This window comes from Triticum urartu, chromosome 3A (genome assembly GCF_056163025.1).
Source record: "Triticum urartu cultivar PI428250 chromosome 3A, HENAU_Tu73, whole genome shotgun sequence".
NCBI lineage: Eukaryota > Viridiplantae > Streptophyta > Magnoliopsida > Poales > Poaceae > Triticum > Triticum urartu.
This window is the reverse complement of record NC_141875.1, coordinates 268645455-268672626: the sequence shown is the minus strand read 5'-3', so window position 1 is coordinate 268672626 and position 27172 is coordinate 268645455. Positions and strand designations below refer to the sequence as shown.

The window sequence follows — 27172 nt, the reverse complement described above, 5'->3', positions numbered from 1 at the left end:
GATGCCGGCGAAATCTCCCTAGCCGGCGCTTGACGAACCCGCACAAGGTTCTCGCCGGGCAGACACCGCGTCCGGTGGAGGAACTCGACGTGGTCCTCGTGAACGTTGGAGCCATCCCACAAGCTCGACAGTGCCATGGGAGCGATGCAGCGGGGAGCAAGATGAAGCGACGGCGAAACGGCGCGGCAAAGGATTGCTGCGGCGGGGAGCAAGACGAAGCGACGGCGGAACGGCGCGGCAAAGAGTTGCTCCGGCGAAGAGAAGAAGAAGGAGGGCGAGAAGGGGCGGAGTGAGGCAGAGCGCGCGAGCCTCTGCCGCTCCCCCTCCTCCTCCTACTTATAGACCGCGCGGCGGAGCCGAGGAGGCGCGGCGTGGGGGAACGTGGGGATCAACTGCGCCCACTCCCCCACGTCCCGCGATTATTGTGCCTTGATGGCAGAATAAAACCGCCGCGAGAAGGCGAGCGGTCCATGTGGGCCGCAGAAGATCCGCGCTCGGACCGGGGCCTGCGAGTGGCGGGCCCGGGCCTGCGGCGACGTCCCGTCACGCGCGTGCGTTGGTAGGATTTCCTCGCCACGTGGCCCGCGTTCCCGCCTACGAGAAACGGAGCTTTTCCGAAGACGGCGTGCACGAGCAAAGCCGGCCCCTCGGGATAGGAAGGTGACCTAGCTTCTCGTCCCTTTGTCAGCCACGAAGCTCGATCAGCTTCGGGGACTACTGTCGGAGTAAATAACCATGGGTAGCCTAGCCGACTCCCCCTGGCCCCTCTGAAAAAATTACGAGCCGATTCGGCCCTCAAGAATCCAAGACACAGGGCCGCCTTCCCCTTGCCGGCTGTCTCCAGGCCGGCTATCGGAAGGCGGCCTGACTTCAGCCCTCATGAAGAAAAGCCGCGGGAGGGCTGGCTCCGAGAAGCCGGCCGCGAGAAGGCCGACTCCAAGAAGTTGGCTCCCATAAAGCGGTCAAGATCGTACCCTGGAAGTCTGCATCCACATAACGGCGATGTGACGGGGCGTGGCTACAGTGAAGCCTGCCGCCCCCGAATCCCGGAGCACGCCTGGCCCAGTGCGCCGTACGGGTGGCCATGACCCATCTGGCGCAGCACTGTTGCCACGTTGACCCTGATGTCATCCACGACGGGCTACCAGTACGACCCACGGCCGGTGGGCCCCTTCGGGCAGAGAGACACCCGAAGGCGGCCAGACCTCCTCTAGTCGGCCCAAGATAGAGCCGGCTCCCCACAGCCGGCTTGCCACCTCCCTCGAAGAAGACGCCCCATTAAGGAGACAAGACGCGGTGGGTCTACAGTGATCTCCCACCGGGCGGCGGCACTATAGCCACGCCCACTTCGGCGAAGCCCTCGCCACCAAGATTGAGCAACAGTAACCAGCCGCCGACAAGGCCCTGACAGTGGGGCCTGCCTGTCAACCAAGGAGCCGGAAGCCGGCGGGACCCACTAGCCAGCGGGCCCCAGCAGCCGGCGCAGAAGCCGGAGAGCATAGACACAGACGGCTGGGCCCCACGCCCAGCCGGATTACCATTGTACCCCCGGGGGGTAGGCCTATATAAACCCCCCGGGGCATCCATGCAAAGAGAGATCAATCCCTGCTAGTCTTAGACACCACATAGGGAGGAGAAGAGAGCAAGCCGTGCCCTTCTTCCTCCTCTCGCCAAACAGTTCAAGGAGCATCGTGTAGCTACTTGTTCATCTAGTGACCATGCGGAGACCCCGCAGAGCAGCAGTAGGGGTGTTATCTCCACGGAGAGCCCCGAAGCTGGGGAAGATTCGCCGGCGTGCATGTCTTCGCCTCATCCCGTTTCCAGGCACCGGCGACGTCTTACTGGCTCCCACAATGATAAGCCACCCGTTGGCATATGTCGCACCTACCACCCGACACCATTATAGATAGATGCGTGCAAATCACATGTTGTTAAGATTTCCATACATGCAGCTACCATTTGGTCATACAAATTGGTGCTCCTGCATATTGTTTTTGGTCCTTATAAATTGTTCAGTAGTGTTCCTGGAGGATGACTAAGGAATTAGTGCTCTATTATGATTTCTTGATAGAATTGTCAAACTACTGTCCTATGTATTAGTACTGATTATTTGGGTCCTTATCCTTGCTTCAAAGGATGCTGGTAGGTAAATCGGTGGCCTTATTAACCATGCTATGCAATTGTTAGCTGTATTTGTACTGATTATTTGATTAGCTGTAGTAGGAGAGTGCCTGCTGATTAGTGTTTATTTGCTTTTTTTGGTGCTTAATTGGTTATTTGTCTGAAGTAGTGTTAGTTCTGGTCATGATTGTTGTGTTTATGGCTTTAGAAAATGATAAACTGTTTGAATCTGATAGGCAGGTGTCCTTTTAGATTTTGTTGGTAAATCTGTTTTATTCAATGGTTATTGACAGTAGATTATCATTCCTATTTTAGGAAGGTCTATTCCTGCAATATCATTGTTACCTTTTATTTGGACTACTACTGCTAGGACTTGCTCCAGATTTTAGGATTTCTTTTCTTTTAGGATTTATTTTCTTCTAGGACTAGGTTTTTATTATTTTCTGTTGTGATTGTTTTTTGAGCTCTTTCTTTTTCATTTCCTACTATCCTTATCCTAATTATCTTAAATTGTTATGATGTGTGTAACAGGATTAGATCTTGGATTTGCTAGTGGACTTTGGGAGTTTCTTAGCCAGCTTGGTGACTCCATATTTTTCACTATTTCAGCAAGTCTTTTGTAAGCATTAAACTTTCAGCACTACATTTCTATCTTATGTGTACATCTGTTTGCTTCCAATTGCTATATATGTATTGTTGTTACTAAAAATGATGAAGCTCCTGTCAATTGCTATACATATATATGTGTATGATGATCCTCCTTTCCTGCAGTAGCATAACTAGGATATAAAGAACACTGAACTAACAATCTTGTATGGTGCCTAAACTACAATGATTCAGGAACATCAGATGACTCGAGGGTTGCAGTACATGGAATGCATTTGCAAATGCAGCCAAAACCTGATATATACCAAAAAAGATTGGTATATTCCTCCCTGGTACAATAAATAATAAACTAAAATAGTTCCTGGTACAAAAAGAATAAACTATACATAGTTAATTTCTTCTCTTCAGCATATTTCTGAATGACCCTAATTGTCACTGACAATATCTGGACAGATTGAAAACAATTTAACTTCAGTACTTCAAGTAATTTGCATGAAAGATTTTTGAAGTCCAACTTCTGAATCCAGAATTTGATTAGTTCCATAAATTTGTATGACCACAGTAGAAAATTTTCAGATATTTGTATGACCAAAGATACAGTTCAGATTTGATTAGTTCCATAAATTTGTATAACCAAATATATATTTCAGATTTGTATAGTTTTAGAGATTTGTATGACCAAAGATACAGTTCAGATTTGAATTGTTTCAGAAAATTTTCTGCTCTGATTGTTGCTCAAAGAAATTTAGCAAAAAAATGGGGTCCTGGGAAACACCGCTGCTGCTTGAGGCCCTTGAGAGGCCCTTCGTGTCGTGATGATTTTGCAGGTACCCCGAGAGGCCCTTGAGTTTGCCGGAATGTCGATTAACTTCCGTTCTGGCAAATTCGGGTACTCCATATGTCCTATTTTCAGCAAAGGTCATGCTGAAATTTTCCGTGAATTTTAGCATGACTTTGCTAAAAATCGGACATATGAGGTACTTGCTACTAATGCATGGGCCGGGATATCTAATACTTAATTAAGTAGGATCAACTGCCCCTTTATTCTTGCTGTATTAAACCATGCATGGGCCGAGTGATTAGTGCCAAGTGATTAGGCCGAACCTAGGGTGCCTCGGCATCGATAAACCCTAAATGATGAAAACTTAACTTGGCTGCCGCGGATGCCTCGGTGTCGATGAGAACCTAAATGATGTACGCTCAGGCTTTTAGGGTGCCTCGGCGTCGACAAACCCTAAATGATGAAAGCTTAGGCTTTTAGGGTGCCTCGGTGTCGACAAACCCTAAATGATGTGACCATGATATTGTTCCTTGACAATAACCAACTTTTTGACCAAACTTTTTTCCTATTTAGAGCGAAACATGGCCCACAACGATGAGGCCGGTGGTTCGGGCAGCAAGCAATTCTGGGAGCTGTCCCAGGAGATGGAGGAACAACCTCACCGCTATGAGGACGCCGCGGAAGACACCGATCCAGATTACACAGCCCCTAGTGGCGTCGGGGATGACACCACTGATGGTGCCGCCGAGGATGCCACCAATGATGATGGCGGCGCACACACAGATGGCAGCCAACCGAAGAAGGAAAGGAAGGACCGGCGCCCGAATGCGCTCCGCACCGTCAAGGAGGAATTCACTCAAGTGGTCTCCGACGGGAATCCAACGGAGCCCAAACATATAGTCAAGGGGTACTCGGTTCAGCTCGGGTGCATTCTCCAGAGCACCGTCTCGATCAACACCGAGAACCTTAGGCATAAGGACCGAGGGAATTTGCGCAACCTCCTCTTCACGAAGCTGCACGAACAATACAAGTTCCCCGCCGAATTTGAAAACACACACCTCTCAGGGAATAAAGTGAACAGTGCTGCCCTCACGAAGATGAGCACGGCCCTGTCTACTTGGAAAAGCGCGGTGAAGAGAATGATTGATAAAGGTGATAGTTATGAGAAGATCAAGGCGAAATATCCTTTGATGAGCGAAGATGAGTACAAGGAGTTCAAGATCAAGTGCGAGAGCTGTGCAACCTCCGAATCAAGTCAGTGGGGGAAAGAAATGCGGGAGTTGAACTTAGGGGAACACAAACTCGGTCCCAGCGGTTACAGAGTGGCGGAGCCTATATGGGACAAGGAGGACGCGGAGCGTGCCGAGCAAGGCCTACCGCCCCACTTCGAGAAATACAGCGGCGACAAGCAGACCAGGAACTATGTCAGGGCCCCGTACAAGGAGGACCCGATAACAAAGGAGCTTACCACAGATCCGAAGACCAGGGCGCTTGAGCTTCTTCTGGTAAGGAATACACCCCCACGTAATTAGCTCCATATGGTTGCACTCTAATTAATCCCCAATATTTCTAAATGGTTCATGTTCCTTTCGCAGGACACTGAAAGCAATAGTGCCGGGTCGTCTAAGAACTCCCCTTTCGACACCCTTTAAATAGGGCGTTGAACGTAATGAAAAACAAGTATAAGCTCACTAAGACGACGTCAGCTGGTCGTGTGGCCGGCAAAGGCTTGTCCACAAATGGGGGTCATACTATACCGCTGGTGTGCGGAAGGAGAAAAAGACCAGCTCGGAAAGCCAGACGCGCGAGGTTGAAGAACTCAAGGCACAAGTGGCACAGATTTCGGAGCTTGTCCAAGAGCAAGTGCAACAACAACTTGGAACGATGCTCAACGCCATGGTGCCTACGTTGATTCATGGGCTGACGACGTGGATTGCGAGCGGCCAACAGGGGCCTCCCCCGGTTCCCAGCTTCACGGCCAGTAACTCGGACAGCGCGCAGGCGGCTCCATTGGTGTCTCCAGCGGCGCCATTGGTGTCTCCGGCAGCGGCGCCATTGGTGTCTCCAGCGGAGGCGGTATTCGTGTCTCCGGCGCCGGCACGGGCATTGGAGCCTAATGCACCCGGGTGTACACCGGCCAGCACCTCGCCAGCAAGCGCCCCCTCCGTCAGTTGCACGCCTGCCGTTGGCGGTGCCTCGACATTAGCCGAGCTCGACGGCATCACGGTAACTAAGCCTCTCGGCCGATGACTTCATCTCCTTGCCTTTGACTGGGCATCCCTGACACCCTGTACATGTTTTCGCAGGGCACCGCCGACGTTCCTTGCACTCTTCTGCACTTCGTGGGCGCCGAGTTGGTCGATGTCGCGAAGGGAAGAATCGTTCAACCGGGCAACCCCATGTTCCACGGTAATCCGATGCCACCCACAATGTATAGGGTTGAAGTGGTTCGGGTGCTGCCAGGCTGCGAAGAGCTGTTACCTCTGATTCGACCCGCTCGGGCCGACGAAGAAGATGAGATGACCCTCAGCACCTGCGTAAACTGGCCCCTGCTTTGGCCGAAGAGCCAGATTCGTTTGGGGGAGGGGGACACCACCCCACAGACAAGACCGCCAGTCGTGCCGGTGCCAAGCCATGGCAAGAACGCCGCAACGCTACCGGACCTGCCGAACATCCCTATGGCACAAGATCCGGACAGCCCTATGGCACAGGATCCGGACGGCGACGACAACGACGATGGTACATTTACCAAAGTTGGTAAGTACTTTGCCGAACATGGGTACGCTGACGAGTTCTGCGGGCCTCTTTCTCAAGAACCCAACCAAGACGACCGCGATCTAGCTAGTACGGCGGAGAAATCCAATTGCAACAGGCTTCGTCTGGCGTTCAGTTCTCAGGACACGCCTCCAGCTCCCGCCTTCACCGAGCCTCAGATAGCTGAGGTGCGAAATATTATCAGCCCCAACACGCTCAAGAAGGCGGTCTGTGAGCAGAACTCGGTCCCATTACAGGAGATCAAGAAGAAGGGACGGAAACGAAAGACTAACAAGGGCGCCGGTGCGAGCCAGCCGGCACCGAGTTCGATCCGTGCTCAGGACGGGCCACCTTCACCTAAGGATATCTCGAGGAGGGTGCATGTGGCGGGTAGGGCGATGCTACCGCCAAATATGCTGAATGCTGCAACCGGTGCTATGCGGAGTCTGCACGACAATGTTCTTTCTTTGGAGAAGCGGCGTCTCAGAGAGAAGGATGTGGCATACCCGGTTTTCGTGGCCAAGGTGCCAGAGGGCAAGGGCTTTGTGGATGGCGACATCGGGGGTACGATCGTCCTGCGGTTTGATGACATCTTTGCTATGTTTAACCTTCATCCGCTACACTACACCTTCGTTCGGCTGTTTTCGCTGAGTATGGAGATGCAGATCATTAGAGACAAGACCCCGGACATCGTGATAGTCGACCCCTTCTACATATGTGCCAAGCACTTGAGCAGCGCTGGGGACCGCCAAGTTGCGAGTTCACACCTCGAAGGCGTCATTCTGGCAAACCCAGATAAGGATAACTTCCTTGTGGCTTACTTTCCCGAGTAAGTCATCCCTTAACCGCCCCGTAACATATGATTTCTTAGATTTCGATCGTTCTTTTTTCTAACATTCCATGTTCTGTGCAGTGATACACATTGCACACTCATCCTCTTAAGCCCGAAATATTCCATGGCCACGTATTTAGACCCGAACCATAACTCCAAGATAGACTACACAAATGTCAAGAAAGTTCTTGATGATGTTCTCCCCGCCTACGCCAAATCTGGAGGCACCTTCACCAGGGCAGTTCGTAAGTACGGCAAGCACATGTTCGCACACAATACGAAGTTCTGCTGCGTCAAGCAGCCGCCTGGCGGTCATAAGGATGCCTACTACGCCCTCCATCACATGCTGGCAATCGTAAGGGACCATCATCAACTTCTGCTACCAGATAATCTCAAAGATTGGGCCGCGAGCTTGTCGGCAGTCCAGGACGCGGACCTCAGACAAGAATTCTTCCGCATCCAGTCGGAGTTTGCGGACATCATCCATCAAGATGTCCTTCATACCTCGGGGCAGTTCTTCCTCAGATATCAACCGTCCAACAGTGAGATAGATGAAATGCTACAAATCCAGGGTGACAACGACCGCGATTTCATGACCATCACGACAGACGGCGGCTTCATCCACGTTCCTGTCTGATGAGTCGAGTCGAAAGTAGTGATGTGTAGTTCTAAAACATTGATTGGCTCATGTTGTAATTATACTTTAATGAATTCGTATGTCTCTTTGGTTTGGACAGTCGTTCAACTTAGATGTAATCGATGCTATTTATTAGTAGGACCATGAATCGTGCTATTAATGTCTTGCTTTTCTCTTCTGATCCTTTTGTTGCATACTTACATATTGCTTATGTATTTTCTGTTGTTTGGCTTGTGCATAGAGATGCCGTCGTATGTCGTGTACAAGGGTAAGGTTCCCGGAGTCTACGACGACTGGGAGGAGTGTCGGAGACAGGTTCACCGTTTCAGCGGTAACAGTTACAAAGGGTACACCACTAGGGCGGAGGCCGAATGTAGATACGCCCGCTATCTAGAGGGAGAGAGGAGGGAGCGTTGGAGGAACCGGATGAAGACCAGTTTGATCGCGATGATGCTCATCGTGATGACCACAACTCTCTTCTATGTGATGGTAGTTTAGATGATCGATATCGACTTGTAATGTGAAGGCAAACTCGATACTCGCGGTCTTGAGACTTGTAATGTTTTATGTTTGTTCGGTCTTTTGAATTCGGAGACTAATATGATGAATTGTATTCGGAGACTGATCTTCTATTGTATTCGATGAATCTGATGTTGCTGTGTGCTACTGTCTATATTCTGTCCAATAATATATTTTGTAACCTGTGCAAAAATCTGAAAAGCAAACAAATTAAAACCTAATATTCATACTAATGGCGCACCACACAAGACACTAATGGCGCACTGTGATCATCACACTAATGGCGCATTAACTGCTGGTGCGCCATTAGAATGCCAAAGCACATGGGTACATATGGCCCCCTGGGAGGCATTCTAATGGCGCACTGCAGGCTATACTAATGGCGCACTACGTGGTGCGCCATTAGAACACCAGATACTAATGGCGCACCGGTGGTGCACCATTAGAATTTAATTCTAATGGCGTGGTGCCAGTGGCGCACCGGTAGTGCACCATTAGAAGGCAAATTCGGTGCGCCACTAGCATGCCTTTTCCTAGTAGTGTCATCATCACCTAGCAAATCATCTTCATCACTATTGAAATCAACATACTCAGGGTGTGATACCTTTGCGTCTTCAGCCATGAAGCACCTTCCAATTCCTTCATTTTGCGAGTCAAATATGGCATAGGAGTTGGTTGACACAAGTGCTATACCGGCAACACCTTCATCTCGAGTATATTCGGAGTCGGAGTGATAACTTCTCTCGGAGTGGTTGTCGGAGTCAAAACCGGATACCCATTCACCAACATGAGCTTGATGTATTCATTTTGTCTAGCTTCTTGATGACTTGTCCTTCCTTTCTGAATCCTTGCTTCTGTGAGAGGTTCTTCGTTCATAACGATCATCTCTACTCCTTCTTTCTCTTGGAGGTGATTCTTCCCTTTTGCTTCTCCTTTTAGGCGAGTCTTCTCTTCTTTTGTAGGGAGTCATACACTCATTGGAGTAGTGTCCGGGTGTTCCACAATTGTAGCAGTTACGCTCACGACTAGAAGATCTTTTGTCATTGTTGGACCTTGACTTGAAACTTCTTTCTTTGCTTCTACTCTTGTAGAACTTGTTAAAGTTCTTCACCATTAAGCTCAATTCCTCATTGAAAACTTGTTTTTCACTTGATGACGTAGGAGCATCACATGAGGCTTTGTAAGCACCACTAGACTTGTTGTGAAGCTCTTCCTTATCCTTGAGTGACATCTCACGAGCAACAATTCTACGAATGACTTCCGTTGGCTTGAGATCTTTCTAATTTGGCATCATTTGTATCAATGTGCACACGATATAATATTTTCCATCCAAGGCTCTTAGGATCTTCTTGATGATGAATCTGTCGGTCATCTGTTCACTTCCTAAGCCGGCAATCTCATTTGTGATGAGAGCAAGCCTAGAGTACATTTGAGCGGCACCTTCACCATCCTTCATTTTGAACTTGTCAAGTTAACTTTGAAGCATATCCAATTTGTATTCCTTGACGGAGTCGGTACCTTCGTGCATATGAATGAAAGTATCCCAAATTTCCTTTGCATTCTCAAGACGGCTGATTTTGTTGAATTCTTCGGGGCACAATCCGTTGAAGAGGATATCGCAAGCTTGAGCATTGTATTGAGGCATCTTCAATTCTTCCGCGGTAGCTTCACGATTTGGTTCTCTCCCATCAAAGATTCACTTTGCAAGCCAATACACACAATAGCCCAAATGGTAGGGTTATGTCCAAGAATATGCATTTTCATCTTAAGATCCCAACTAGCAAAACTAGTACCATCGAAGTAAGGACCTCTATGGTGGTTATTTCCCTCGCTAGACTCCATACTCTCCTAGGTTGTGAGACCAAGGCTATGATCACCAAAGTTATGGAAATCAAGGAAAATGGAGACCAAAGCTCTGATACCACTTGTACGATCAAAAGTATGTCTAGAGTGGGGTGATTAGACTACTTGAACAAATAAAAATCTGGCATTTTCCTAATTTTAACTCTTGGCAGATTTTAGCAACTTATCACAAGTCAAGAAATCAACCTAGACATGCAATTCTAAGAGTATAGCAGCGGAATGTAAATCATTGCATATGAAGGTAAAAGTGAGGAGTTTGGAGGGAGCAAACACAATGTTGAGATAGAGATTTTTGGCGTGGTCCGATAGGTGGTGCTATCGTACATCCACGTTGATGGAGACATCAACCCATGAAGGGTAACAGCTGCGTGAGTCCACAGAGGGCTCCACCCACAAAGGGTCCATGAAGAAGCAACCTTGTCTATCCCGCCATGGCCATCGCCCACGAAGGACTTGCCTCACTTGGATAGATCTTCACGAAGTAGGCGATCTCCTTGCCCTTACAAACTCCTTGGTTCAACTCCACAATCTTGATGGATGCTCCCAAGTGACACTTAACAATCTAGGAGACACCACTCTCCAAAAGGTAATAGATGGTGTGTTGATGATGAACTCCTTGCTCTTGTGCTTCAAATGATAGTGTCCCCAACACTCAACTCTCTCTCACAGATTTGGATATGATGGAAAGATGATTTGAGTGGAAAACAACTTGGGGAAAACTAGAGATCAAGATTCTTGTGGTTGGATTGGAATGTCTTGGTCTCAACACATGAGTAGCTAGTTCTCTCTTAGAAAATGAATGTTGGAAGTGTAGGCACATTCTGATGGCTCTCTCCATGAATGGAGGATGGGTGGAGGGGTATATATAGCCTCGACACAAAATCTAACCATGACACACATTTTAGCAAACTCGGTGCGACTAAATACTGAAACTCGGTTAGACCGATATGGTTCAAAATGTGAATGTTAGGCTTTTCGGTGGGACCGACATGATCAACTCGGTGGGACAGATTTCGTTAGGTTTAGGGCATAACTTGATCTTGGTGAGACCGATCACTTCAACTTGGTGAGACCGATTTCAGTAATAGGTAAACAGAGAGTTAGTCAGGCAAACTTGGTGGGACCGATCGCTCATTTCGGTTAGACCAAAACGTTACGAAAAGGAAACAGAGATTTTGCATTGTGAACTTGGTGGGACCGATCGCTCATTTCGGTGTTCCACAATTGTAGCAGTTATGCTCACGACTAGAAGATCTTTTGTCATTGTTGGACCTTGACTTGAAACTTCTTTCTTTGCTTCTACTCTTGTAGAACTTGTTAAAGTTCTTCACCATTAAGCTCAATTCCTCATTGAAAACTTGTTTTTCACTTGATGACGTAGGAGCATCACATGAGGCTTTGTAAGCACCACTAGACTTGTTGTGAAGCTCTTCCTTATCCTTGAGTGACATCTCACGAGCAACAATTCTACGAATGACTTCCGTTGGCTTGAGATCTTTCTAATTTGGCATCATTTGTATCAATGTGCACACGATATAATATTTTCCATCCAAGGCTCTTAGGATCTTCTTGATGATGAATCTGTCGGTCATCTGTTCACTTCCTAAGCCGGCAATCTCATTTGTGATGAGAGCAAGCCTAGAGTACATTTGAGCGGCACCTTCACCATCCTTCATTTTGAACTTGTCAAGTTAACTTTGAAGCATATCCAATTTGTATTCCTTGACGGAGTCGGTACCTTCGTGCATATGAATGAAAGTATCCCAAATTTCCTTTGCATTCTCAAGACGGCTGATTTTGTTGAATTCTTCGGGGCACAATCCGTTGAAGAGGATATCGCAAGCTTGAGCATTGTATTGAGGCATCTTCAATTCTTCCGCGGTAGCTTCACGATTTGGTTCTCTCCCATCAAAGATTCACTTTGCAAGCCAATACACACAATAGCCCAAATGGTAGGGTTATGTCCAAGAATATGCATTTTCATCTTAAGATCCCAACTAGCAAAACTAGTACCATCGAAGTAAGGACCTCTATGGTGGTTATTTCCCTCGCTAGACTCCATACTCTCCTAGGTTGTGAGACCAAGGCTATGATCACCAAAGTTATGGAAATCAAGGCAAATGGAGACCAAAGCTCTGATACCACTTGTACGATCAAAAGTATGTCTAGAGTGGGGTGATTAGACTACTTGAACAAATAAAAATCTGGCATTTTCCTAATTTTAACTCTTGGCAGATTTTAGCAACTTATCACAAGTCAAGAAATCAACCTAGACATGCAATTCTAAGAGTATAGCAGCGGAATGTAAATCATTGCATATGAAGGTAAAAGTGAGGAGTTTGGAGGGAGCAAACACAATGTTGAGATAGAGATTTTTGGCGTGGTCCGATAGGTGGTGCTATCGTACATCCACGTTGATGGAGACATCAACCCATGAAGGGTAACAGCTGCGTGAGTCCACAGAGGGCTCCACCCACAAAGGGTCCATGAAGAAGCAACCTTGTCTATCCCGCCATGGCCATCGCCCACGAAGGACTTGCCTCACTTGGATAGATCTTCACGAAGTAGGCGATCTCCTTGCCCTTACAAACTCCTTGGTTCAACTCCACAATCTTGATGGATGCTCCCAAGTGACACTTAACAATCTAGGAGACACCACTCTCCAAAAGGTAATAGATGGTGTGTTGATGATGAACTCCTTGCTCTTGTGCTTCAAATGATAGTGTCCCCAACACTCAACTCTCTCTCACAGATTTGGATATGATGGAAAGATGATTTGAGTGGAAAACAACTTGGGGAAAACTAGAGATCAAGATTCTTGTGGTTGGATTGGAATGTCTTGGTCTCAACACATGAGTAGCTGGTTCTCTCTTAGAAAATGAATGTTGGAAGTGTAGGCACATTCTGATGGCTCTCTCCATGAATGGAGGATGGGTGGAGGGGTATATATAGCCTCGACACAAAATCTAACCATGACACACATTTTAGCAAACTCGGTGCGACTAAATACTGAAACTCGGTTAGACCGATATGGTTCAAAATGTGAATGTTAGGCTTTTCGGTGGGACCGACATGATCAACTCGGTGGGACAGATTTCGTTAGGTTTAGGGCATAACTTGATCTTGGTGAGACCGATCACTTCAACTTGGTGAGACCGATTTCAGTAATAGGTAAACAGAGAGTTAGTCAGGCAAACTTGGTGGGACCGATCGCTCATTTCGGTTAGACCAAAACGTTACGAAAAGGAAACAGAGATTTTGCATTGTGAACTTGGTGGGACCGATCGCTCATTTCGGTGTTCCACAATTGTAGCAGTTATGCTCACGACTAGAAGATCTTTTGTCATTGTTGGACCTTGACTTGAAACTTCTTTCTTTGCTTCTACTCTTGTAGAACTTGTTAAAGTTCTTCACCATTAAGCTCAATTCCTCATTGAAAACTTGTTTTTCACTTGATGACGTAGGAGCATCACATGAGGCTTTGTAAGCACCACTAGACTTGTTGTGAAGCTCTTCCTTATCCTTGAGTGACATCTCACGAGCAACAATTCTACGAATGACTTCCGTTGGCTTGAGATCTTTCTAATTTGGCATCATTTGTATCAATGTGCACACGATATAATATTTTCCATCCAAGGCTCTTAGGATCTTCTTGATGATGAATCTGTCGGTCATCTGTTCACTTCCTAAGCCGGCAATCTCATTTGTGATGAGAGCAAGCCTAGAGTACATTTGAGCGGCACCTTCACCATCCTTCATTTTGAACTTGTCAAGTTAACTTTGAAGCATATCCAATTTGTATTCCTTGACGGAGTCGGTACCTTCGTGCATATGAATGAAAGTATCCCAAATTTCCTTTGCATTCTCAAGACAGCTGATTTTGTTGAATTCTTCGGGGCACAATCCGTTGAAGAGGATATCGCAAGCTTGAGCATTGTATTGAGGCATCTTCAATTCTTCCGCGGTAGCTTCACGATTTGGTTCTCTCCCATCAAAGATTCAATTTGCAAGCCAATACACACAATAGCCCAAATGGTAGGGTTATGTCCAAGAATATGCATTTTCATCTTAAAGATCCCAACTAGCAAAACTAGTACCATCGAAGTAAGGACCTCTATGGTGGTTATTTCCCTCGCTAGACTCCATACTCTCCTAGGTTGTGAGACCAAGGCTATGATCACCAAAGTTATGGAAATCAAGGCAAATGGAGACCAAAGCTCTGATACCACTTGTACGATCAAAAGTATGTCTAGAGTGGGGTGATTAGACTACTTGAACAAATAAAAATCTGGCATTTTCCTAATTTTAACTCTTGGCAGATTTTAGCAACTTATCACAACTCAAGAAATCAACCTAGACATGCAATTCTAAGAGTATAGCAGCGAAATGTAAATCATTGCATATGAAGGTAAAAGTGAGGAGTTTGGAGGGAGCAAACACAATGTTGAGATAGAGATTTTTGGCGTGGTCCGATAGGTGGTGCTATCGTACATCCACGTTGATGGAAACTTCAACCCACGAAGGGTAACAGCTGCGTGAGTCCATAGAGGGCTCCACCCACAAAGGGTCCATGAAGAAGCAACCTTGTCTATCCCGCCATGGCCATCGCCCACGAAGGACTTGCCTCACTTGGATAGATCTTCACGAAGTAGGCGATCTCCTTGCCCTTACAAACTCCTTGGTTCAACTCCACAATCTTGATGGATGCTCCCAAGTGACACTTAACAATCTAGGAGACACCACTCTCCAAAAGGTAATAGATGGTGTGTTGATGATGAACTCCTTGCTCTTGTGCTTCAAATGATAGTGTCCCCAACACTCAACTCTCTCTCACAGATTTGGATATGATGGAAAGATGATTTGAGTGGAAAACAACTTGGGGAAAACTAGAGATCAAGATTCTTGTGGTTGGATTGGAATGTCTTGGTCTCAACACATGAGTAGCTGGTTCTCTCTTAGAAAATGAATGTTGGAAGTGTAGCACATTCTGATGGCTCTCTCCATGAATGGAGGATGGGTGGAGGGGTATATATAGCCTCGACACAAAATCTAACCATGACACACATTTTACCAAACTCGGTGCGACTAAATACTGAAACTCGGTTAGACCGATATGGTTCAAAATGTGAATGTTAGGCTTTTTGGTGGGACCGACATGATCAACTCGGTGGGACAGATTTCGTTAGGTTTAGGGCATAACTTGATCTTGGTGGGACCGATCACTTCAACTTGGTGAGACCGATTTCAGTAATAGGTAAACAGAGAGTTAGTCAGGCAAACTTGGTGGGACCGATCGCTCATTTCGGTTAGACCGAAACGTTACGAAAAGGAAACAGAGATTTTGCATTGTGAACTTGGTGGGACCGATCGATCATTTCGGTGTTCCACAATTCTAGCAGTTATGCTCACGACTAGAAGATCTTTTGTCATTGTTGGACCTTGACTTGAAACTTCTTTCTTTGCTTCTACTCTTGTAGAACTTGTTAAAGTTCTTCACCATTAAGCTCAATTCCTCATTGAAAACTTGTTTTTCACTTGATGACGTAGGAGCATCACATGAGGCTTTGTAAGCACCACTAGACTTGTTGTGAAGCTCTTCCTTATCCTTGAGTGACATCTCACGAGCAACAATTCTACGAATGACTTCTGTTGGCTTGAGATCTCTCTAATTTGGCATCATTTGTATCAATGTGCACACGATATAATATTTTCCATCCAAGGCTCTTAGGATCTTCTTGATGATGAATCTGTCGGTCATCTGTTCACTTCCTAAGCCGGCAATCTCATTTGTGATGAGAGCAAGCCTAGAGTACATTTGAGCGGCACCTTCACCATCCTTCATTTTGAACTTGTCAAGTTAACTTTGAAGCATATCCAATTTGTATTCCTTGACGGAGTCGGTACCTTCGTGCATATGAATGAAAGTATCCCAAATTTCCTTTGCATTCTCAAGACGGCTGATTTTGTTGAATTCTTCGGGGCACAATCCGTTGAAGAGGATATCGCAAGCTTGAGCATTGTATTGAGGCATCTTCAATTCTTCCGCGGTAGCTTCACGATTTGGTTCTCTCCCATCAAAGATTCACTTTGCAAGCCAATACACACAATAGCCCAAATGGTAGGGTTATGTCCAAGAATATGCATTTTCATCTTAAGATTCCAACTAGCGAAACTAGTACCATCGAAGTAAGGACCTCTATGGTGGTTATTTCCCTCGCTAGACTCCATACTCTCCTAGGTTGTGAGACCAAGGCTATGATCACCAAAGTTATGGAAATCAAGGCAAATGGAGACCAAAGCTCTGATACCACTTGTACGATCAAAAGTATGTCTAGAGTGGGGTGATTAGACTACTTGAACAAATAAAAATCTGGCATTTTCCTAATTTTAACTCTTGGCAGATTTTAGCAACCTATCACAAGTCAAGAAATCAACCTAGACATGCAATTCTAAGAGTATAGCAGCGGAATGTAAATCATTGCATATGAAGGTAAAAGTGAGGAGTTTGGAGGGAGCAAACACAATGTTGAGATAGAGATTTTTGGCGTGGTCCGATAGGTGGTGCTATCGTACATCCACGTTGATGGAGACATCAACCCATGAAGGGTAACAGCTGCGTGAGTCCACAGAGGGCTCCACCCACAAAGGGTCCATGAAGAAGCAACCTTGTCTATCCCGCCATGGCCATCGCCCACGAAGGACTTGCCTCACTTGGATAGATCTTCACGAAGTAGGCGATCTCCTTGCCCTTACAAACTCCTTGGTTCAACTCCACAATCTTGATGGATGCTCCCAAGTGACACTTAACAATCTAGGAGACACCACTCTCCAAAAGGTAATAGATGGTGTGTTGATGATGAACTCCTTGCTCTTGTGCTTCAAATGATAGTGTCCCCAACACTCAACTCTCTCTCACAGATTTGGATATGATGGAAAGATGATTTGAGTGGAAAACAACTTGGGGAAAACTAGAGATCAAGATTCTTGTGGTTGGATTGGAATGTCTTGGTCTCAACACATGAGTAGCTGGTTCTCTCTTAGAAAATGAATGTTGGAAGTGTAGGCACATTCTGATGGCTCTCTCCATGAATGGAGGATGGGTGGAGGGGTATATATAGCCTCGACACAAAATCTAACCATGACACACATTTTAGCAAACTCGGTGCGACTAAATACTGAAACTCGGTTAGACCGATATGGTTCAAAATGTGAATGTTAGGCTTTTCGGTGGGACCGACATGATCAACTCGGTGGGACAGATTTCGTTAGGTTTAGGGCATAACTTGATCTTGGTGAGACCGATCACTTCAACTTGGTGAGACCGATTTCAGTAATAGGTAAACAGAGAGTTAGTCAGGCAAACTTGGTGGGACCGATCGCTCATTTCGGTTAGACCAAAACGTTACGAAAAGGAAACAGAGATTTTGCATTGTGAACTTGGTGGGACCGATCGCTCATTTCGGTGTTCCACAATTGTAGCAGTTATGCTCACGACTAGAAGATCTTTTGTCATTGTTGGACCTTGACTTGAAACTTCTTTCTTTGCTTCTACTCTTGTAGAACTTGTTAAAGTTCTTCACCATTAAGCTCAATTCCTCATTGAAAACTTGTTTTTCACTTGATGGCGTAGGAGCATCACATGAGGCTTTGTAAGCACCACTAGACTTGTTGTGAAGCTCTTCCTTATCCTTGAGTGACATCTCACGAGCAACAATTCTACGAATGACTTCCGTTGGCTTGAGATCTTTCTAATTTGGCATCATTTGTATCAATGTGCACACGATATAATATTTTCCATCCAAGGCTCTTAGGATCTTCTTGATGATGAATCTGTCGGTCATCTGTTCACTTCCTAAGCCGGCAATCTCATTTGTGATGAGAGCAAGCCTAGAGTACATTTGAGCGGCACCTTCACCATCCTTCATTTTGAACTTGTAACTTTGAAGCATATCCAATTTGTATTCCTTGACGGAGTCGGTACCTTCGTGCATATGAATGAAAGTATCCCAAATTTCCTTTGCATTCTCAAGACGGCTGATTTTGTTGAATTCTTCGGGGCACAATCCGTTGAAGAGGATATCGCAAGCTTGAGCATTGTATTGAGGCATCTTCAATTCTTCCGCGGTAGCTTCACGATTTGGTTCTCTCCCATCAAAGATTCACTTTGCAAGCCAATACACACAATAGCCCAAATGGTAGGGTTATGTCCAAGAATATGCATTTTCATCTTAAGATTCCAACTAGCGAAACTAGTACCATCGAAGTAAGGACCTCTATGGTGGTTATTTCCCTCGCTAGACTCCATACTCTCCTAGGTTGTGAGACCAAGGCTATGATCACCAAAGTTATGGAAATCAAGGCAAATGGAGACCAAAGCTCTGATACCACTTGTACGATCAAAAGTATGTCTAGAGTGGGGTGATTAGACTACTTGAACAAATAAAAATCTGGCATTTTCCTAATTTTAACTCTTGGCAGATTTTAGCAACCTATCACAAGTCAAGAAATCAACCTAGACATGCAATTCTAAGAGTATAGCAGCGGAATGTAAATCATTGCATATGAAGGTAAAAGTGAGGAGTTTGGAGGGAGCAAACACAATGTTGAGATAGAGATTTTTGGCGTGGTCCGATAGGTGGTGCTATCGTACATCCACGTTGATGGAGACATCAACCCATGAAGGGTAACAGCTGCGTGAGTCCACAGAGGGCTCCACCCACAAAGGGTCCATGAAGAAGCAACCTTGTCTATCCCGCCATGGCCATCGCCCACGAAGGACTTGCCTCACTTGGATAGATCTTCACGAAGTAGGCGATCTCCTTGCCCTTACAAACTCCTTGGTTCAACTCCACAATCTTGATGGATGCTCCCAAGTGACACTTAACAATCTAGGAGACACCACTCTCCAAAAGGTAATAGATGGTGTGTTGATGATGAACTCCTTGCTCTTGTGCTTCAAATGATAGTGTCCCCAACACTCAACTCTCTCTCACAGATTTGGATATGATGGAAAGATGATTTGAGTGGAAAACAACTTGGGGAAAACTAGAGATCAAGATTCTTGTGGTTGGATTGGAATGTCTTGGTCTCAACACATGAGTAGCTGGTTCTCTCTTAGAAAATGAATGTTGGAAGTGTAGGCACATTCTGATGGCTCTCTCCATGAATGGAGGATGGGTGGAGGGGTATATATAGCCTCGACACAAAATCTAACCATGACACACATTTTAGCAAACTCGGTGCGACTAAATACTGAAACTCGGTTAGACCGATATGGTTCAAAATGTGAATGTTAGGCTTTTCGGTGGGACCGACATGATCAACTCGGTGGGACAGATTTCGTTAGGTTTAGGGCATAACTTGATCTTGGTGAGACCGATCACTTCAACTTGGTGAGACCGATTTCAGTAATAGGTAAACAGAGAGTTAGTCAGGCAAACTTGGTGGGACCGATCGCTCATTTCGGTTAGACCAAAACGTTACGAAAAGGAAACAGAGATTTTGCATTGTGAACTTGGTGGGACCGATCGCTCATTTCGGTGTTCCACAATTGTAGCAGTTATGCTCACGACTAGAAGATCTTTTGTCATTGTTGGACCTTGACTTGAAACTTCTTTCTTTGCTTCTACTCTTGTAGAACTTGTTAAAGTTCTTCACCATTAAGCTCAATTCCTCATTGAAAACTTGTTTTTCACTTGATGACGTAGGAGCATCACATGAGGCTTTGTAAGCACCACTAGACTTGTTGTGAAGCTCTTCCTTATCCTTGAGTGACATCTCACGAGCAACAATTCTACGAATGACTTCCGTTGGCTTGAGATCTTTCTAATTTGGCATCATTTGTATCAATGTGCACACGATATAATATTTTCCATCCAAGGCTCTTAGGATCTTCTTGATGATGAATCTGTCGGTCATCTGTTCACTTCCTAAGCCGGCAATCTCATTTGTGATGAGAGCAAGCCTAGAGTACATTTGAGCGGCACCTTCACCATCCTTCATTTTGAACTTGTCAAGTTAACTTTGAAGCATATCCAATTTGTATTCCTTGACGGAGTCGGTACCTTCGTGCATATGAATGAAAGTATCCCAAATTTCCTTTGCATTCTCAAGACGGCTGATTTTGTTGAATTCTTCGGGGCACAATCCGTTGAAGAGGATATCGCAAGCTTGAGCATTGTATTGAGGCATCTTCAATTCTTCCGCGGTAGCTTCACGATTTGGTTCTCTCCCATCAAAGATTCACTTTGCAAGCCAATACACACAATAGCCCAAATGGTAGGGTTATGTCCAAGAATATGCATTTTCATCTTAAGATCCCAACTAGCGAAACTAGTACCATCGAAGTAAGGACCTCTATGGTGGTTATTTCCCTCGCTAGACTCCATACTCTCCTAGGTTGTGAGACCAAGGCTATGATCACCAAAGTTATGGAAATCAAGGCAAATGGAGACCAAAGCTCTGATACCACTTGTACGATCAAAAGTATGTCTAGAGTGGGGTGATTAGACTACTTGAACAAATAAAAATCTGGCATTTTCCTAATTTTAACTCTTGGCAGATTTTAGCAACCTATCACAAGTCAAGAAATCAACCTAGACATGCAATTCTAAGAGTATAGCAGCGGAATGTAAATCATTGCATATGAAGGTAAAAGTGAGGAGTTTGGAGGGAGCAAACACAATGTTGAGATAGAGATTTTTGGCGTGGTCCGATAGGTGGTGCTATCGTACATCCACGTTGATGGAGACATCAACCCATGAAGGGTAACAGCTGCGTGAGTCCACAGAGGGCTCCACCCACAAAGGGTCCATGAAGAAGCAACCTTGTCTATCCCGCCATGGCCATCGCCCACGAAGGACTTGCCTCACTTGGATAGATCTTCACGAAGTAGGCGATCTCCTTGCCCTTACAAACTCCTTGGTTCAACTCCACAATCTTGATGGATGCTCCCAAGTGACACTTAACAATCTAGGAGACACCACTCTCCAAAAGGTAATAGATGGTGTGTTGATGATGAACTCCTTGCTCTTGTGCTTCAAATGATAGTGTCCCCAACACTCAACTCTCTCTCACAGATTTGGATATGATGGAAAGATGATTTGAGTGGAAAACAACTTGGGGAAAACTAGAGATCAAGATTCTTGTGGTTGGATTGGAATGTCTTGGTCTCAACACATGAGTAGCTGGTTCTCTCTTAGAAAATGAATGTTGGAAGTGTAGGCACATTCTGATGGCTCTCTCCATGAATGGAGGATGGGTGGAGGGGTATATATAGCCTCGACACAAAATCTAACCATGACACACATTTTACCAAACTCGGTGCGACTAAATACTGAAACTCGGTTAGACCGATATGGTTCAAAATGTGAATGTTAGGCTTTTCGGTGGGACCGACATGATCAACTCGGTGGGACAGATTTCGTTAGGTTTAGGGCATAACTTGATCTTGGTGAGACCGATCACTTCAACTTGGTGAGACCGATTTCAGTAATAGGTAAACAGAGAGTTAGTCAGGCAAACTTGGTGGGACCGATCGCTCATTTCGGTTAGACCAAAACGTTACGAAAAGGAAACAGAGATTTTGCATTGTGAACTTGGTGGGACCGATCGATCATTTCGGTGTTCCACAATTGTAGCAGTTATGCTCACGACTAGAAGATCTTTTGTCATTGTTGGACCTTGACTTGAAACTTCTTTCTTTGCTTCTACTCTTGTAGAACTTGTTAAAGTTCTTCACCATTAAGCTCAATTCCTCATTGAAAACTTGTTTTTCACTTGATGACGTAGGAGCATCACATGAGGCTTTGTAAGCACCACTAGACTTGTTGTGAAGCTCTTCCTTATCCTTGAGTGACATCTCACGAGCAACAATTCTACGAATGACTTCCGTTGGCTTGAGATCTTTCTAATTTGGCATCATTTGTATCAATGTGCACACGATATAATATTTTCCATCCAAGGCTCTTAGGATCTTCTTGCTGATGAATCTGTCGGTCATCTGTTCACTTCCTAAGCCGGCAATCTCATTTGTGATGAGAGCAAGCCTAGAGTACATTTGAGCGGCACCTTCACCATCCTTCATTTTGAACTTGTCAAGTTAACTTTGAAGCATATCCAATTTGTATTCCTTGACGGAGTCGGTACCTTCGTGCATATGAATGAAAGTATCCCAAATTTCCTTTGCATTCTCAAGACGGCTGATTTTGTTGAATTCTTCGGGGCACAATCCGTTGAAGAGGATATCGCAAGCTTGAGCATTGTATTGAGGCATCTTCAATTCTTCCGCGGTAGCTTCACGATTTGGTTCTCTCCCATCAAAGATTCACTTTGCAAGCCAATACACACAATAGCCCAAATGGTAGGGTTATGTCCAAGAATATGCATTTTCATCTTAAGATCCCAACTAGCAAAACTAGTACCATCGAAGTAAGGACCTCTATGGTGGTTATTTCCCTCGCTAGACTCCATACTCTCCTAGGTTGTGAGACCAAGGCTATGATCACCAAAGTTATGGAAATCAAGGCAAATGGAGACCAAAGCTCTGATACCACTTGTACGATCAAAAGTATGTCTAGAGTGGGGTGATTAGACTACTTGAACAAATAAAAATCTGGCATTTTCCTAATTTTAACTCTTGGCAGATTTTAGCAACTTATCACAAGTCAAGAAATCAACCTAGACATGCAATTCTAAGAGTATAGCAGCGGAATGTAAATCATTGCATATGAAGGTAAAAGTGAGGAGTTTGGAGGGAGCAAACACAATGTTGAGATAGAGATTTTTGGCGTGGTCCGATAGGTGGTGCTATCGTACATCCACGTTGATGGAGACATCAACCCATGAAGGGTAACAGCTGCGTGAGTCCACAGAGGGCTCCACCCACAAAGGGTCCATGAAGAAGCAACCTTGTCTATCCCGCCATGGCCATCGCCCACGAAGGACTTGCCTCACTTGGATAGATCTTCACGAAGTAGGCGATCTCCTTGCCCTTACAAACTCCTTGGTTCAACTCCACAATCTTGATGGATGCTCCCAAGTGACACTTAACAATCTAGGAGACACCACTCTCCAAAAGGTAATAGATGGTGTGTTGATGATGAACTCCTTGCTCTTGTGCTTCAAATGATAGTGTCCCCAACACTCAACTCTCTCTCACAGATTTGGATATGATGGAAAGATGATTTGAGTGGAAAACAACTTGGGGAAAACTAGAGATCAAGATTCTTGTGGTTGGATTGGAATGTCTTGGTCTCAACACATGAGTAGCTGGTTCTCTCTTAGAAAATGAATGTTGGAAGTGTAGGCACATTCTGATGGCTCTCTCCATGAATGGAGGATGGGTGGAGGGGTATATATAGCCTCGACACAAAATCTAACCATGACACACATTTTAGCAAACTCGGTGCGACTAAATACTGAAACTCGGTTAGACCGATATGGTTCAAAATGTGAATGTTAGGCTTTTCGGTGGGACCGACATGATCAACTCGGTGGGACAGATTTCGTTAGGTTTAGGGCATAACTTGATCTTGGTGAGACCGATCACTTCAACTTGGTGAGACCGATTTCAGTAATAGGTAAACAGAGAGTTAGTCAGGCAAACTTGGTGGGACCGATCGCTCATTTCGGTTAGACCAAAACGTTACGAAAAGGAAACAGAGATTTTGCATTGTGAACTTGGTGGGACCGATCGCTCATTTCGGTGTTCCACAATTGTAGCAGTTATGCTCACGACTAGAAGATCTTTTGTCATTGTTGGACCTTGACTTGAAACTTCTTTCTTTGCTTCTACTCTTGTAGAACTTGTTAAAGTTCTTCACCATTAAGCTCAATTCCTCATTGAAAACTTGTTTTTCACTTGATGACGTAGGAGCATCACATGAGGCTTTGTAAGCACCACTAGACTTGTTGTGAAGCTCTTCCTTATCCTTGAGTGACATCTCACGAGCAACAATTCTACGAATGACTTCCGTTGGCTTGAGATCTTTCTAATTTGGCATCATTTGTATCAATGTGCACACGATATAATATTTTCCATCCAAGGCTCTTAGGATCTTCTTGATGATGAATCTGTCGGTCATCTGTTCACTTCCTAAGCCGGCAATCTCATTTGTGATGAGAGCAAGCCTAGAGTACATTTGAGCGGCACCTTCACCATCCTTCATTTTGAACTTGTCAAGTTAACTTTGAAGCATATCCAATTTGTATTCCTTGACGGAGTCGGTACCTTCGTGCATATGAATGAAAGTATCCCAAATTTCCTTTGCATTCTCAAGACGGCTGATTTTGTTGAATTCTTCGGGGCACAATCCGTTGAAGAGGATATCGCAAGCTTGAGCATTGTATTGAGGCATCTTCAATTCTTCCGCGGTAGCTTCACGATTTGGTTCTCTCCCATCAAAGATTCACTTTGCAAGCCAATACACACAATAGCCCAAATGGTAGGGTTATGTCCAAGAATATGCATTTTCATCTTAAGATCCCAACTAGCAAAACTAGTACCATCGAAGTAAGGACCTCTATGGTGGTTATTTCCCTCGCTAGACTCCATACTCTCCTAGGTTGTGAGACCAAGGCTATGATCACCAAAGTTATGGAAATCAAGGCAAATGGAGACCAAAGCTCTGATACCACTTGTACGATCAAAAGTATGTCTAGAGTGGGGTGATTAGACTACTTGAACAAATAAAAATCTGGCATTTTCCTAATTTTAACTCTTGGCAGATTTTAGCAACTTATCACAAGTCAAGAAATCAACCTAGACATGCAATTCTAAGAGTATAGCAGCGGAATGTAAATCATTGCATATGAAGGTAAAAGTGAGGAGTTTGGAGGGAGCAAACACAATGTTGAGATAGAGATTTTTGGCGTGGTCCGATAGGTGGTGCTATCGTACATCCACGTTGATGGAGACTTCAACCCATGAAGGGTAACAGCTGCGTGAGTCCACAGAGGGCTCCACCCACAAAGGGTCCATGAAGAAGCAACCTTGTCTATCCCGCCATGGCCATCGCCCACGAAGGACTTGCCTCACTTGGATAGATCTTCACGAAGTAGGCGATCTCCTTGCCCTTACAAACTCCTTGGTTCAACTCCACAATCTTGATGGATGCTCCCAAGTGACACTTAACAATCTAGGAGACACCACTCTCCAAAAGGTAATAGATGGTGGGTTGATGATGAACTCCTTGCTCTTGTGCTTCAAATGATAGTGTCCCCAACACTCAACTCTCTCTCACAGATTTGGATATGATGGAAAGATGATTTGAGTGGAAAACAACTTGGGGAAAACTAGAGATCAAGATTCTTGTGGTTGGATTGGAATGTCTTGGTCTCAACACATGAGTAGCTGGTTCTCTCTTAGAAAATGAATGTTGGAAGTGTAGGCACATTCTGATGGCTCTCTCCATGAATGGAGGATGGGTGGAGGGGTATATATAGCCTCGACACAAAATCTAACCATGACACACATTTTACCAAACTCGGTGCGACTAAATACTGAAACTCGGTTAGACCGATATGGTTCAAAATGTGAATGTTAGGCTTTTCGGTGGGACCGACATGATCAACTCGGTGGGACAGATTTCGTTAGGTTTAGGGCATAACTTGATCTTGGTGAGACCGATCACTTCAACTTGGTGAGACCGATTTCAGTAATAGGTAAACAGAGAGTTAGTCAGGCAAACTTGGTGGGACCGATCGCTCATTTCGGTTAGACCGAAACGTTACGAAAAGGAAACAGAGATTTTGCATTGTGAACTTGGTGGGACCGATCGATCATTTCGGTGTTCCACAATTGTAGCAGTTATGCTCACGACTAGAAGATCTTTTGTCATTGTTGGACCTTGACTTGAAACTTCTTTCTTTGCTTCTACTCTTGTAGAACTTGTTAAAGTTCTTCACCATTAAGCTCAATTCCTCATTGAAAACTTGTTTCTCACTTGATGACGTAGGAGCATCACATGAGGCTTTGTAAGCACCACTAGACTTGTTGTGAAGCTCTTCCTTATCCTTGAGTGACATCTCACGAGCAACAATTCTACGATTGACTTCCGTTGGCTTGAGATCTTTCTAATTTGGCATCATTTGTATCAATGTGCACACGATATAATATTTTCCATCCAAGGCTCTTAGGATCTTCTTGATGATGAATCTGTCGGTCATCTGTTCACTTCCTAAGCCGGCAATCTCATTTGTGATGAGAGCAAGCCTAGAGTACATTTGAGCGGCACCTTCACCATCCTTCATTTTGAACTTGTCAAGTTAACTTTGAAGCATATCCAATTTGTATTCCTTGACGGAGTCGGTACCTTCGTGCATATGAATGAAAGTATCCCAAATTTCCTTTGCATTCTCAAGACGGCTGATTTTGTTGAATTCTTCGGGGCACAATCCGTTGAAGAGGATATCGCAAGCTTGAGCATTGTATTGAGGCATCTTCAATTCTTCCGCGGTAGCTTCACGATTTGGTTCTCTCCCATCAAAGATTCACTTTGCAAGCCAATACACACAATAGCCCAAATGGTAGGGTTATGTCCAAGAATATGCATTTTCATCTTAAGATCCCAACTAGCAAAACTAGTACCATCGAAGTAAGGACCTCTATGGTGGTTATTTCCCTCGCTAGACTCCATACTCTCCTAGGTTGTGAGACCAAGGCTATGATCACCAAAGTTATGGAAATCAAGGCAAATGGAGACCAAAGCTCTGATACCACTTGTACGATCAAAAGTATGTCTAGAGTGGGGTGATTAGACTACTTGAACAAATAAAAATCTGGCATTTTCCTAATTTTAACTCTTGGCAGATTTTAGCAACTTATCACAAGTCAAGAAATCAACCTAGACATGCAATTCTAAGAGTATAGCAGCGGAATGTAAATCATTGCATATGAAGGTAAAAGTGAGGAGTTTGGAGGGAGCAAACACAATGTTGAGATAGAGATTTTTGGCGTGGTCCGATAGGTGGTGCTATCGTACATCCACGTTGATGGAGACATCAACCCATGAAGGGTAACAGCTGCGTGAGTCCACAGAGGGCTCCACCCACAAAGGGT

General features: G+C 45.1%; 1 pseudogene; it reads left to right on the top strand.

The window, feature by feature from the left end:
- Nucleotides 1–27172, top strand: part of LOC147979422 (uncharacterized) — a 66275-nt pseudogene that overhangs the window by 16114 nt on the left and 22989 nt on the right.